Source organism: Trichosurus vulpecula, chromosome 4 (genome assembly GCF_011100635.1).
Source record: "Trichosurus vulpecula isolate mTriVul1 chromosome 4, mTriVul1.pri, whole genome shotgun sequence".
NCBI classification, from domain to species: domain Eukaryota; kingdom Metazoa; phylum Chordata; class Mammalia; order Diprotodontia; family Phalangeridae; genus Trichosurus; species Trichosurus vulpecula.
Genome location: NC_050576.1, coordinates 294,318,226 through 294,332,966, shown reverse-complemented (window position 1 = coordinate 294,332,966; position 14,741 = coordinate 294,318,226).

The following is a 14,741-nucleotide window of genomic DNA, read 5'->3' as shown; positions in this document are numbered from 1 at the left end:
GTTTGCCTTAGCTAACATCTGTAAAACAAGCTGGAGAAGAAAGTTGCAGATCGCTCCATTATCTTTGCCAAGGTTCACAAAGAGTTGGACACAACTGAAAATGACTGAATAACAGCAAAGGCACTGGGTTAGATGCTGAGGGTGACAAGTTTTGTTTTATTTTTTTAAATGGCATAGTCAGTCCTCTCAGGCATCTTACAATCCACTCTTTGGAATCTCTCTGGGGACTTCCCCAATCTGGATATCCTCTTGTGCAAAGAGATTGTGTGGTATGGGGGAAAATACCCTGGTTTTGGAGTAAAAAGAGTTCAAATTCCAACATTGATATTAACTGGGCCACCATGGGTAAGTAATTCACCATCTTGGACCTCAGAGATAGAAATAATGAAAGCAGCTATTTGGTGAGGTTATTTTGAGGATTAAATGAGATAATACATGGAAAGTACTTTCCACGTGTTAAAATTTTCTATATATACCAGTTGTCATTATCATCATCATCATCATCATCATCATCATCGCTCTAATCCCATCCAGAAAGCAAAGTCATTTTAGCAAATTAAGCATTCGTATGCTTCCTTGGGAAGTGGTATTTTCTTGTGCACGTATGTATAGTCCACCAAAAGGCAGCCTGGTGTCACGGATAGTGGGGATTTGGAGTCAGAAACACCTTGCTTCTGATGCTTACTGAGCCAACTAGATATCAATAAGTCACTGAGCCGCTACAAGCTTCAGATTTCTCTATAACATTATAAATCATAGGTGAGTTAGTTGAAGAGGTTCCCACATTGAGGAAATTCCAGCTCCTTGACATATTGACATATATAGATCTCCAGACAACAGGTTAAGAGATCTGGTTTTCATGCCCAGTTCCATTTTGGGACCTGCCTAGGATTCAGTCTCCCTATAAGTAATGTTGTAAGAGGTTGAAAAACAATCAAATTAGATGACTAATGCCTTATTCACTCAGGGGATAAAACTGGGGTCAGGAAGATCTGAGTGCAAGTCTAGTTTCAGGAACTAACCTTGGGCAGCTTTAGTTTTCTCACCTGTAAAGGGGGATAATAATTTCACTTACCTACCAGGGTTGTTGTGAGGATATAAGAATATTTGTGAAGTGCCTTGCAAACCTTAAAGTATTTTATAAATGCTATCTATTATTATCATCATTACTATTATTAATATTATTGCTAATCTGCCTTGGTAGAAGGGGTGGCAATATTAGGAGTCCCTTACATAAACAAAGCTTCAGATTTGTAACATCTTCCCCCCACCTCCCCTCCCCAAATCAGGTACTCACTCAAATCTACCCATTAAAACAATTATTTCATGTAACCACAAGGGTAAAAATGTCTAAACATTTAGCTATTTTTTTTTTAGCACTTTGGTGTGGTGATGGGGAAACAGATTTCAAGAACAGTAAGAATAACAGAGTCACATGCTGCTTACCCAAAAAAAATGGAGTCAGAAGATACAATGGCTACCTTTGCCCCTAATGCATTGCCAAAACGTGATTTTCTCTATCACCACCTTGATTCCAACATGGCATCTGACTCCTTCCATTCAAACCACATGCAGGGTAACTATAATGGATCCAGTTCAGCATCAGATTTATGACCCTAATGCATCAAGAATAGGTAGGTCTCTTTGATACATTAACCATTAAAAGACTGGTGCTTATCAGCATCAGCCCTTGGCAGTTAACGTTCTGGTGATTTCTTTATTATCAAATCTTTTTTGTTAGAGAATCTAGTGGAAAAAAAATGAAGTTATGAATTTTACATTGGTACCCAATTATAAGCTAAAAAATACTAATGTTTAAATCTTATTTTAAAAAGCCAAATGTTATTTTATCTTTCCCTAAAATATGAGTGAAGTGTATTAAGGATAATTTTCGAGGATGACAACTGGTTGACATTTCCTTAATTCTTGTAATTTAAGAAAGGAAAAACAAATGTAGCAGAAAATGATCTGAGTCCTACTTCAGTAATTCAATAACTTGGTGTTTTTTTTCCACTGCACAAAGTACTTAGCAATTCAAACATTAAGCCTAATTCTGTGTTTATATTAATGGCATGCAAAAAGGAAACCACTTTGAAAGCACATTATAATAATAACCTTTCACACATGCCGAACCTCAAGATCTCAATGCACTTTGGAAACAAGCATGAACCTCTTGCCTAACCACTCTTCCAAAAGGCCACTTAAAATGCCTTCTCCACTTTATTCACTGACTAGAAGCTAGAGAGCTGTGGCTAACAAAATAGCCTCCTAATGTCAGTGGGATTTTAATTCTTAATGGTTCCTAAGGCAAAATACATAATCTTGTGAGTTGGAGAAACCTCTGGGCATTGGGAAATGGAAAAGTCAAGTTTCTTTCCCCTTTTTCATTCTGCTTCCTCAGCTAGCACTGGTGGCTAAGATGTTTTCATTCTGACTAGCCCCTGAACACATGACCAGACAAATCTCAACGTCTCCCCGTCTCTCATACTGAGACACATACATACACACACAAGCTGATGCAATCAGAACTAGAAATGAATCAGGCTCCCCCGGGAGAACAGGACTGACTAATGCTTTCGAAGACTGACTCTCTGAGGGACCCATAGGATAAGGGCTGCCAGGCAGAAACTTCACAGGGCCTAGATAAGTGAGCCATGTACCATATTCGAGTCTATGGGGCAGAATCAAATGAATTTGGCTTCCAGGATCAAAAATGAGGTAATCAGAGAAGATCCATTTCAAATACTAATTATTAGTCATTGATATTCCCATCAAAAGAAGGAGAGAGAAGGTGGAGAAGGTATTTTTAAATATTTCAGCTACTCAAAATCAGCCTGGCAAGTTCCACAAGCTAAGTTCAGTGGCATTCCTCTCCCACCAAAAGATACTAGAAACCTGATTAATAAGCCACAGAGTGAACCTCATTCCATTACTAGATACTTGCTTGCCATCTTTAAATGTGGTGGTGGTGGGTTTTGTTGGGTTGTTGTTGTTGTTGTAACTGTTGTATGTCCCTCATGCTTGAAGGGGACCAAAATGACATCAGGACATTGGGGTCAATGTACAGTGTGTCAGGCTGTGGCTGATCATCCCAATACAAACTCGGAAGGCTACCAAAGGATGGGCACAGATAGTCCGTATGACCATTTGGGAGGGAGATGTCTCTAGTAGACATGGTAGAATGAATACCGAGGAAGAGCGATCATGTAATTTGGGTAACCTTTTATAAACTGGCTCCCAAAAAGAGGAACAAACATGCACTCAGTACTTCTTTTGACACTCTTCCCTGCCTCTTGGGAGTTTTCCAATATAAAACATTCCCAGTCAAGCTTTGCTCCATCTCCCTCTTAACCTCTGCAGCAAGGAGGTGACATTCTATAGGATGTTTTCCTTGGCAGCCATTTTGCTACTAGTTCTTACCTCCAGTGAAGGTGAAAATGAAGAGAAATCCTTACACTCACCCACAACCCTAGCCAGGGCTGAGACCTCATTTACAGGACAAGAGACTTCAAAGCAAATTTTAAAACTTTGTAAGGAAGGAACTGGGGAGAAAGGTGGATATTGGACATTGACAAAGCCTTAAATGTTTGCCCAAACAATGCTGGTTCACACAGATATCAATGTAAAGAGAGGGCACATCTCTTTCAGACCACTATTTCATAATGAACAAAAAGGAAAAGTGGTTCTGAGATTTGGGGAGAAGGGGTATGCACTTTGGGATATTAAGAGCATTAAAATTTGAATGGATGCCATAGAGACTTGGACCCCTGTTTCCCTTCACTGTGGAAGAGTTCTCAGAGGGATAGACCGGCACTTCAGTGTTATAGCTACTCTCCTTGCCCACCTCTTCCCCAAACCCCTTTCCCTAATTTCCCTTTCCTAATGGCCTTTCCAAGGCTTTGTTTACCCTCTACAGAGGGAAGAATGTCAAAGTGCTGCTTCATTTCACAATGCCACTGCAAGGCTATTAGAGTGTAACTGGAGATCTCTCACAGCTACGAGGGAGGAAGTTCAAATTTCCTTGTTTGCTTGTTAGTGATACAGCTTTGGTCACCTCACATCTGTTAGAACAGTTGGAAACATCCTCGATGTTTTAGGGCTCTTTGCCTACAGAGTCCTTACTCCACCCTCAAACCACTTCCTAATGTTCTCTAAAAGCTGAAAAATAAAAGAGAAACCTGGTATATTGCATCAGCAATATAGGGCATCAAAGAAAATCTCTAAGTTAAGAGGACATCACTGGCTAAGAATGATGTTTTCAGATTCTAAATGAGGGAAGCAAATATAGAGGAACCAATAGCTCAGTCTTCTCTCAACATAAAAAGAAGATTATAGTTAGGTCCTCGGGCCTTATAACTTCTTGTGATAACCAAATGGATCTGGGACTTCATCAATAAGGGATACTGCTTTCAGTGGAACAGATTGCAACCTGTTCACACCTTCTCGTCCAGTGCAATTCTTATACATATACTCCCATAAATTCTCTCAATATTCTGGGCATTTTCCTAGAATCAGGGATTCTTAACTTTTTTATGTCACAGACCCCTCTGACATTCTGCAGAAACCTGTGGACCCCTTTGCTAAGTAATGTTTTTAAAGGCATCAAATAAAATACATAGGATTACGAAGGGAACTAATTACATTGAAATATTTGTTGTTGTCATTTCAGTTGGGTCTGACTCTTCAAGATCCCATTTGGAGTTTTCTTGGCAAAGATATTGGAGTAGTTTACCATTTCTTTCTTCTGCTCATTTTACAGATGAAAAAACTGAGGTAAACAGGGTTAAGTGACTTGCCCAGGGTCACAGCTACTCAATGTCTGAGGCCAAATTTGAACCCAGGTCCTCTTGACTTCAGGCCCAGCACTCTCTCACTGCACCACCCAACTACCATATTGAAATATAGTTTTTTAATATATAGCTATATATACTAACTATATAGTCCATGTACTATATGAAATATAGTTAGCTATTTTTAAGTCCATGGATGCCATGTCTAGAACCACTGCTCTAAGGCTTTTAACATTCCATGAGGACATATGAAGCACTCAGGGTGTCCTCCTCTTGCTCTGGTTCCATGACATTTGTGTCAAGTATCCTCTGGGAATCTTATGCTGCTATCAGGCATTCACACTTCAGTATCAAGTTTTGTCCAATCAGCTTGCTTTCAGCCCAACACCTAGATGAAACCAGTTGCATCGAGTAAATGAGAGTTAGTATAGGGAGGAAAGGATGTAGTTTTGGACCATGGAGTGCTTTGCATGGCTTGGTCAGAGCTGGATAGAGTGTCTCAGTGGGGGTGGGGAGGGAGGGTATTAAAAGAACATGAGGTTACTATATACCTAGAGACAAGGAACTAGAAATTGGGAGATACAAAAAGAGTGATACCAAAAACAACCTTTGCCTGTTTCAAAATTTTGACTAGGGTGAGTGCTGCACCCAACATTACATTCTACTTCTCTTTCCTCTTGGCCTCCTTCTCTTCAGGATCAGAATTCAGGTTAGTATTACTTTTATTACACAAGCTCAGAATTGGAATTACTGTGGGATACCACATCCTACCAGGATACTACAATGAACCTCTAATCTCAATGTACTCTCTTCCAACTCTACAGATTATAATACACTAATGTCTTCTCATCTTGTGCTACTCTTGTCTATGTTGTCCCATATGTCTTTCATAGATTTACCCAAAATTTTAGAAGCCTTTTTCTTGATCCCTTGACATTATTTAGGCTCCCACACCCCATCTGGGCTGCCCATCAATTATTCTATACTCCTATTATGTTACCAACATCCTTACTTTTCCAATAATACATCTCTTTGATGATAACTTTTATGTTGTTTCTTCCATGTAATTAACCATTAATAAAGTGTTATAGCCTATATATGCCCACCATGCAATGGACATCACCCTTTGACTCTCAATTTTTATTTTACAGAGACTGGGTGTTCTAGGATGTGCAGAATGGTTTCTCAAAAATCATTGGTATTTAAAAGATGGGATTTTGTTTCAAGGATATTGAAAATATTGCATAATTTCCCAGTTGCAATCTGGCCTGCCCTCCTCTTCAGTTCATTTATCCATCCGCAGTATATGTTCAAGTACTTAGATACTTATGAACCAGCATGGTGAAGAGTTGGCCATCCAAATGACTATCAAAATGTGATGAAACCATAAGAAATGATGAAGGGGATGGTTTCAGAAAAAGACCTGGAAAACTTCTATGAACTGATGCAAAGTAAAGTGAACAGAACCAGGAAGACAATCTACAAAGTAACAGCAATGTTGTAAAGATAATTAATTGTGAAAGATGTAATAACTCTGATCAGTACAATGATCCACCACAACTCCAAAGGACACATAATGAAAAATGTTATGCACCTCCAGATAGAGTACTGATGGACTCAGGGTACAAAGAGAAGCATAGTTTTTTTCTTTTCAAAAACAGACCACAATGACAAAAATTAATGCAGCTCTTCAGCTACATATACCTTTCTATATGAGTTGTTACTTTGAGGCTCTACCACATTCAAAGACTTAACGTAATCAAAACAATTCAATCTAAAATTAAGGACATGTTGAGGATTTCACCATCTATGAGGAATCTCCTTTCCATCTGGATTTTAACATCCTCCATGACAGCGACAAATACCTTTAGCGAGCATTCATCTCCCTGTTTTATATTTCACTAGAAATGCTCTCGATACATGAGCGTATTATTCTCAAAAAGATTTTGGGAAGACAAGAAAATAAACATATGGGCTAGTAGTTACTGTTGCCCTCTCAATTACCCTTTTTTTCTGAGTAGTAATAAAGTTCGTCATTTTTTTCCAACATCACTCCCCAGCAAGCAGTTTAAATAGGCCCAAAAGAAAATTATAGTTAATAGCACTATGTTTTAGTGTTATAGCTCTTTTGCATCAGAAAATTTCCCTATATTCATGGATGAAGGAGCAATATAGTTGGTCACTTGTTTTTAACTTGTTATAAACTTAATAACCATCAACAAAAACAATCAGGTAAAAATCCAAAACAAAAGGTAACATCTCACTCCAAAGCTTTGGTCTTTATCAAGGCAGGACCAAACAAATTAACAAATAATGAATAAGCAAAGAGAATATTTTTGTTCTACATCTCCTTGCAGGTCTTTCCAAAGTTATGCCAAACAAGTTTACTCCAGGACCGAAGAGCTTTAGTGTCCTTCCTGTTTTGCTTCTTTCTTTCTTTTCTATTAGCTTTAAAATACAGTTGTATTCAGTGGTGTATCAACAATGTGGCTAGCAGCAACTGTAGCTGTGTAAGACCTACAACAAGAACACACAGAAAGGCTGCCAACACAGGTTCTTTGATCTGCTTTTCTAAGAAAAGTAACTTTAAAGGGTTAACAATCTAAGTTTAATTAAACATACATATATCATTCACTTAGTTCAGGGGGAAAAGGTCAGCCCCCTGAACTTCAGGGCAAATACAAACAGAAATTACAAGCATACATTATATAAACAGATCAAATAATACAAACCAGTCTATCCACAGCAATACATAGTTACCAGAGAAGCACCAATATCTGTCTGGGTTATCAAAGCTGGCAGGGGAGCTATTTCAATGGCTTGCCCAGAGTCTTGTCACCCCCAAAAGTCAAATGCTAACCTTCCAACACATATACTCTGCTCAGGGTCGTGGGGGCTTGAGGCTCACCATCCAGGATGTGGGAAACCAGGGTGTGGGAAAGCACCACATCATATACAAATCAATGACTCTTGACCACCCCAGTGCCAAGAAGTATTCCAAGACAAAAGATCCCACTTTACCTGCCCCATTCAAACAAAGGCCAGACTCATCAAAGGCACTTGATAGTCTTAGCATCCCAAAAGCGAAGAACAGTAAAAAAAAATCCTGCTCTGATTACCATTACAAGTGGGTTAAAAGTCCTGGTATGGCTGGTTTCACTCTGTTTTACCTTGTTTAGTGAAATGGGGAGCCATTCCCAGTCTTTCCATATTTCATTGTATATTTCAAAGTTATGTTATGTTTTGCTTTTTTTAAAATGTCATCAACAGGTAAATTTATACCAGGGAAACTGGTGTCTTGGGTAAGAAGTTACAGAAAAGGCACTACTTAAGAGGTGGGCCAGCCACGTAGCGAGAGCAAAGACCAATGGCTAGACAGTAGGAGGGCTGCTCTGGTGTCCATGGACTTGAAGTAAGGTCTCCAACATGTTAGGTGGATCTTCTTTAGAAGACATCGACAAGAATTACACTGGATGACAAGACACAGGTGGCTGTAGAGACCCTCAAATGAGGTCACAGAGTCATCATATTAGTACATGCAAATACAATCCACATGCACTATGTATGTGATACTTGCTTCATCTCTCATGTCTCCCAAAATACTGCACCAGGAGGATCTGGCATACTGCTAGCCCCTCGCTGTCCTTTCCAGACCTCAGCAATGCACTCAACAACCTCCCCTCTTTTGAAGTCCACTCCATCCAGATCTTTGTGCAAAAAAGTGGGAGGCAGTTAGGTGATACAGTGGATAGAGCTAGGTAGTGCAGTGGCTCTGGAATCAGGAGGATCTGAGATACTTGATACTAACTGTGTGACCCTGGGCAAGGTCACTTAACTCTGATTCCCTAGCCAAAAAAAAAACAAATGTTTTTAAAGTACAGATCTTTGTTGGGGAGAAGGCGGGAGAGATAAGGAGAGGAAAAAGAAAGGTGCAGAGTTATTCAAAAGATGGTAGAAGGCAGATTGGCAGCAGTGAATGCAGGAAAAAGCACCTACTTTGTCAGTAAAGAAAGCAGAGTCGGGATAATGTGGTGGGAAGATTTCATAGAGTCTACCACTAAGCAGCTGTTAGGAAGCTCCCCAGATTTAGGCTCTGTGACTTCTTGAGAACTTTCCCAGTGGGGTCCCAACCACCATGGGAAAACACATTATGACTAACTTGAGCTCTTCCTCTGAATCTGGTAGGAGCTGAGCCATTCCAATTCCAAAGCAGGGGGTGGGAGGCAAGTGCCAGGTATCAGGCTTAAAGACCAGTTTCAGCAAGCTTTGGAGCTCTCACTTAACACTCAGGCAATCTGAAGTGTGAATCCATCCCCCAAACCAATGGGGCTATGCATGGGTGTAGGGGGCACTTTTTCCCCCCTTGGATTCCTTGTGTTAAATAACAGCATCGAATTTTTTTATTTTAATTTTAATTTTTTTTGTGGCTGCTCCTATTCATGATTCTTTCCTCAAGAGGTGTTCGTGGGTTTGCTAGGATTGCCAGGAAATGGTGTGAGTCATCACTTCTGAGCAGACGATACTCAGCTTTAGAAATTCCCAGAGATATGACTTGTTTATAGGAAAGGAAAGGGAGCTATTCTAGGATGCCAGAGAAAGAGAAGGCGTTGCTCCCTGAAACAGACCCAGTGTTAATAGACCATGTGAGTTGCCTGGAGGATCAGCCTTAGAGTCGTCAGTGTCTCACACAAGGACCAAGAACACTCACATTTAACAAATTTTATATACTCCTTTAATCTGAAAGTATTAGGACCAGTCACCCTATGCCTCAGGCCCTATTTCTTTTGCATAAGCTCACCTCTCATGCCTTGCTCGTGTTGCATTGGAGAAGTTGACTGTTTGAATCCCACAGTAAGATTTTGCATTTGTTCCCATCAAACCCATTAATGTGGTGCTATCATTCAATATATTTGTGACTATTTGGCTAATCATATCTTGTTAAAGATTTTTCCAAAAGATAAAGTCAGAAGCATAACTAACAATTTTAGCTCCTGAAGCAAGAAAAATAGATCTCAGACTTTTTTTTTCCCTTTTCTTGAGGGGAGGGGACCTTAGGTATTAGGACAAAGAAATCAAGTGACACACTACTTATCTGAGACAGTTAACCTGGAGTCAGAAAGAACTGAGTTTGAAACCTGTTTTAGACACTCACCTCCTCCTGTCTCAGTTTCTTCATTTGTAATAATAGCTAACATTTATGTAGTGCTTTAAGGCTTGCAAAGCACTTTACAAATATAATCTCATGCAATCCTCACAACAACCATGCTGTTATTATCCCCATTTTACAGATAAGGAAACTGAGACAAGCAGAGGTTAAGTGACTTGCCAAGGGTCACACAGTTAGTAAGTGTCTGAGGCTAAATTTGAACTCAGGTTTTCCTGACATCAAATCCAACACCCTCTCTGCTGTGCAACCTGTCAGTGGGTCTAATAAAGGTACCTGCCCCACAGGATTGTTTGTCAAATGTTTTAACGTATATAAAGCACTTTGCAACTTCAAACCACTATAGAAATGCTAGCTATTATATCTCTAATTAGCCAGGAGGTCAATACTAAAAAATCTTCAGAGGAAAAGATCTGGGCAGGGCTAGGTTAGCTCACCTGGCGTGCATTAATTTATTCTAGTGAAGTAGGTGCTACACTTAGTAACATCTGCCTGCTGAAGAAATGCAGGGCATTTCTGGCACCTGAAGCAAAGCCCTGGCCACCCCCAAACTAGAGGATAGCTCTGTATAAAATTTTAAAATTGGGTCATTTACTGGTTTTTTAAAAGTTCGCTTTATCCCACTTATGCTGAGCAGAATTACAAAACATTTCAATCGTTTGCAGCAGCACTGGCTGACTTATATGAGTCATCGCCTCCTTCCCACCACTACCCCAAAATCAAAAGGCCTTTTCAGGGGAACTTTCTCAATAGAAAAGCCTACCTCAGGGGAGAAGGTAACATGTTTAGGCCTCTTTGGGCATTTGACTCTAGGGTCAAATGAAGACAGCATAGAATCAGGCCACACAGACTCTCAGTTGGAGGGGACTTCAGAGTCTATCCAGTCCAGCCTATATCTGAACAAAAAATCTCATCTTCAACGTATTTGACTAGTCATCAATCAGCCTTTGAAGGAAAAATCCTACCCACCTTTGGCATCCCATTCTACTTTTAAATAACTAATTATTAGCAAGTTTTTCTTTTATCTCAAAGTCAAATTTGCCTCTTTGCAATGTCTATCCTTGTTCTTCTCACTGGAGCCAGCAGAACAAATTTAGTTCTTTTTCTGGGTGACAGCTCTCCAAGTTCTTAAAGATGGCTATCATATTCTCCCCTAAGCCTTCTCCTCTCCAGGGTAAATGATTCTAGTTCTTTCATTTTTGTATAGCAGAATCTCAAGGCCCCTGCTGGCCATCATTGGCTAAACTCCCTCCAGTTTCTCAATGGGTCTCCAAAAACTTGGACCCAGAATTGAATGCAATACTCCAGAGGTAGTCTGACCAACACTGAGCACAGTGAGACTGTCACCTTCCTTGTCCTGGACACCATGCTTCACAATGTAGCCTAAGATTATCTTCACTTTCCTGGCTGCCATATTGCACTGTTGACTTATACCGTGTTTTCAATTCAGTAAAAACCCCAACCCTTTTTCAGGTGATCTACCATCTAACTCATCAAGGTAGGGGACCGGAGAAGGGGACAAGAGAAATATTGGCAGCTAGATGAAGTGGATAGAAGGCCAAGCATAGAGTCAGAAAGATATGAGTTCAAATATGGCCTCAGATATGCACTAGCTCTGTGACCCTGGGCAAGTCACTTAACTTTTATTTGCCTCAGTTTCCTCATCCGCACAAGGATAATTATAGTACCTACTTCCCAGGATTGTTATGAGGATAAAAGGAGATAGTAATTATAAGGTGCTTAGCACAGTGCCTGATTAGTTATTATATTCAGAAACAGTACTCTCAGAAGATTTTTGGAAGGATAGAATGTTTTCACCTTGAGAGATCAGAAGATGTTCATGGGCAAGTTGTCATCCTAAAAGAAAAGTTGCACTCTGAAAGATGGAGGTGAGAAAAATGCAATGTAGTCAGCTAGTAGCATAATGGATTTAGCTTGCATGAAGGGAAATCATACGAAACAAGCCTGGAAAGTTGGTCAGAGTCAGCTGGGGAGGGCTTTAAATGCTATGATAAAGAATTTACATTTTACTGTAGAGGCAAAAGGGAGCCACTGAAGGTTTTTGGACAGTACTATATTGCAGGTAGAATTCATCATTCTAGAGTTAGTGCTTTCATCTTTTTGGTAATAGGTTTCCCTCTATGGGCAATTAGGTGGCACCATGGATAGAGTGCCAGGCCTGAAGTTAGAGTTCAAGTCAGAGTTTCAGAGTTCAAATTTTTACTCTAAAACTTATTAGTTGTATGAACCTGGGCAAGTCATTTAACCCTGCTTGCCTCAGTTTCCTTATCTATAAAATGAGCTGGAGAAGGAAATGGCAAAGTACTATAGGATCTCTGCCAAGAAAACCCCAAATGGGACATGACTGAAAAATGACTGAACAGAATTTCCCTTTATATAAAATGGCAATAGTTTCCCCAATCCTCTTCCTTATCAAATAAGTTAAAAGGATAAGTAGACAAATTTGTATATAGGGTTCTGAGTGTTTCACAGATACTTCAAAAGATATATGCTGTCACTGGTGTGGGCATGTCCTCTATTGAACCAATGGCAATCTTTCTAGGCCTTTGTAGAAATTCTTCATGAGTTTCTGTAGTCAAAAACTTTTTTCACCCAGTTTTTGACCTTATGTTGAAGTCCCACTTCGCTTGGCAAAGCTGATCCTCAGACAGCAGTCCCATCACCCAGGGACATGCCTGATACTCATCCAAATTGGTACAACAAGCAAGAATTTGTATTCCATTATCACTGCCTTGTTATTAAACTGTGCGTACCCTCTGACCCAGCAATATCCCCACTAGGCCTATGCCACAAATAGATGAAAGAAAGAGGAAAAGGATTCATCTATACAAAAATATTGATAGCAGCTCTTTTGTGATAACAAATAATTAGAAACTGGGTCAATACCCATCCACCGGGGGGATGGCTAAACAAATCATGGTATGTGAATGTGATGGAATACTATGGTGCTATAAGAAATGATGAAGTGAATGGCTTCAGAGAAACCTGGGAAGATTTGCATGAACTGATGCAAAGGAAAATGAGCAGAACCAGGAGAACAATTTACACAATAACAACAATACTGTTAAAATAATGAACTTTGAAAGACACAGTAATTCTGATCAATGACTAATGACCAATCACTACTCCAAAGGATTTATGGTGAAACATGTTATCTACTTCCAGATAGAGAGATGATAGACTCCTAGTGCAGATTCTTTTCTTTCTCTTAATTTATATTTTTTGGATATGGATAATACTGGGATTTGTTTTATATTAATATGTGGTGTGGTGTGTGTGTGTATGTGTTTGTGTGTGCGTGTGTCTGTAATGCATTTTCTTTTTCTTGCCATCTCAACAGGTGGAGAAGGGAAAGTAGGAAGGAAGAGAATTTGGAACTGAAAATAAAACAAAATGGAATTTTAAAAAATAATTACCTTTAAGCACACAGCATCACCTTCCTGCTACAATAAGGCATATTGTAGGATACCAGAATCATAGGATTTGAAGCAAGATGGGACTAATAATAGTTAGAATTGAGATAGCATTTTAAGGTTTGCAAGTTGTTTACTGGGGTAATTCATTTGATCCTGACAACAACTCTGTGAGGTAGGTGTTATTGTTATCCTCATTTTACACATGAGGAAACTAAGTCTTAGGAAGGTTAAATTACTTGCTAAGGGCCACACAGTGTCCTGCCTCAGACACTTAATTTCTATTAAGAAATGATGAGGGGATGTCAATTTCTATTAAGTGCCTGAGGCAGCATTTGAAATCAGGTCTTCCTGACTCTAAGTCCTATGTCCCATCTGCTATACCACCTAGCTAGTGATGGTTTCTCCAGTCACTTCATTTTACAGATGTGGAAACTAATACAAAGGAAGTGGCATGCCCACTATCTTATTACAGCTATCTGTATCAGGATTCAAACCTCGGTCTTATGATTTTAAACCCAATGCTATTCTTACTATGGTATGCTGCATCTCCCTTGGAATAAAACTTTTAGAGAAGGCCTGAGAGATACATGTCAAAGATGACATGTTAGTATCACCACCTTTTTTCTGTAAAGACTTTGGTTTCCTCCAGTTTCGTTTTCTTTTCCTTTGAAGCAGTTTTCAACGTATTTACCATAACACTAAAAACAGGTCAGAACGCTCAATCAGCATAGTGGTTTGCTGACCAGCCATGTAGATGAGAGAATCAGGATCTATGATATGTGATAGTGAAATATTGCTAAGACGAGCCAACGAAGTTTTAAACTAGTCTCTCACAGCCAACTTGTTTTTGTATTCATGCCCATGCAAAGTCTCAACACATAAACATATATTGGTACATTGCTAGAAGAGTTATTTTTTCATATTATGGAATACACCATTATTTGATTCCAACATTATTTGATTTTGTAGAGTAGTTGCTCTGGAATGCAAGTTTATTTTATTTTCATTCAATAACATTTTATCAACCATTAACACAACATGAGTGGCTGTAGCCCAAGTCAGTAAGTACATGGTGCATGGAACCCTAAGAATTTTTGCTTTTTTATCTTTATTTACGTAAAATTCTCTGAGCTTTCTCTCTCACTCTCATGTGGAAGGCAGAGTCCAATTGGCAGATTCCAGTTTAGCCATTTTCTGCTATTAGAGCTTTGGCTTTCTGTCATGCATACAAGAAGCATTTATTAAGTGTCTACTACATGCCAGGTTGTAACCAGAATGGACTTTGTTTTCTTTGAATGACTCAGCTTACCTCATTGAGCTTCCCTGGACACTGGGGCTTGCTCTTCCGGG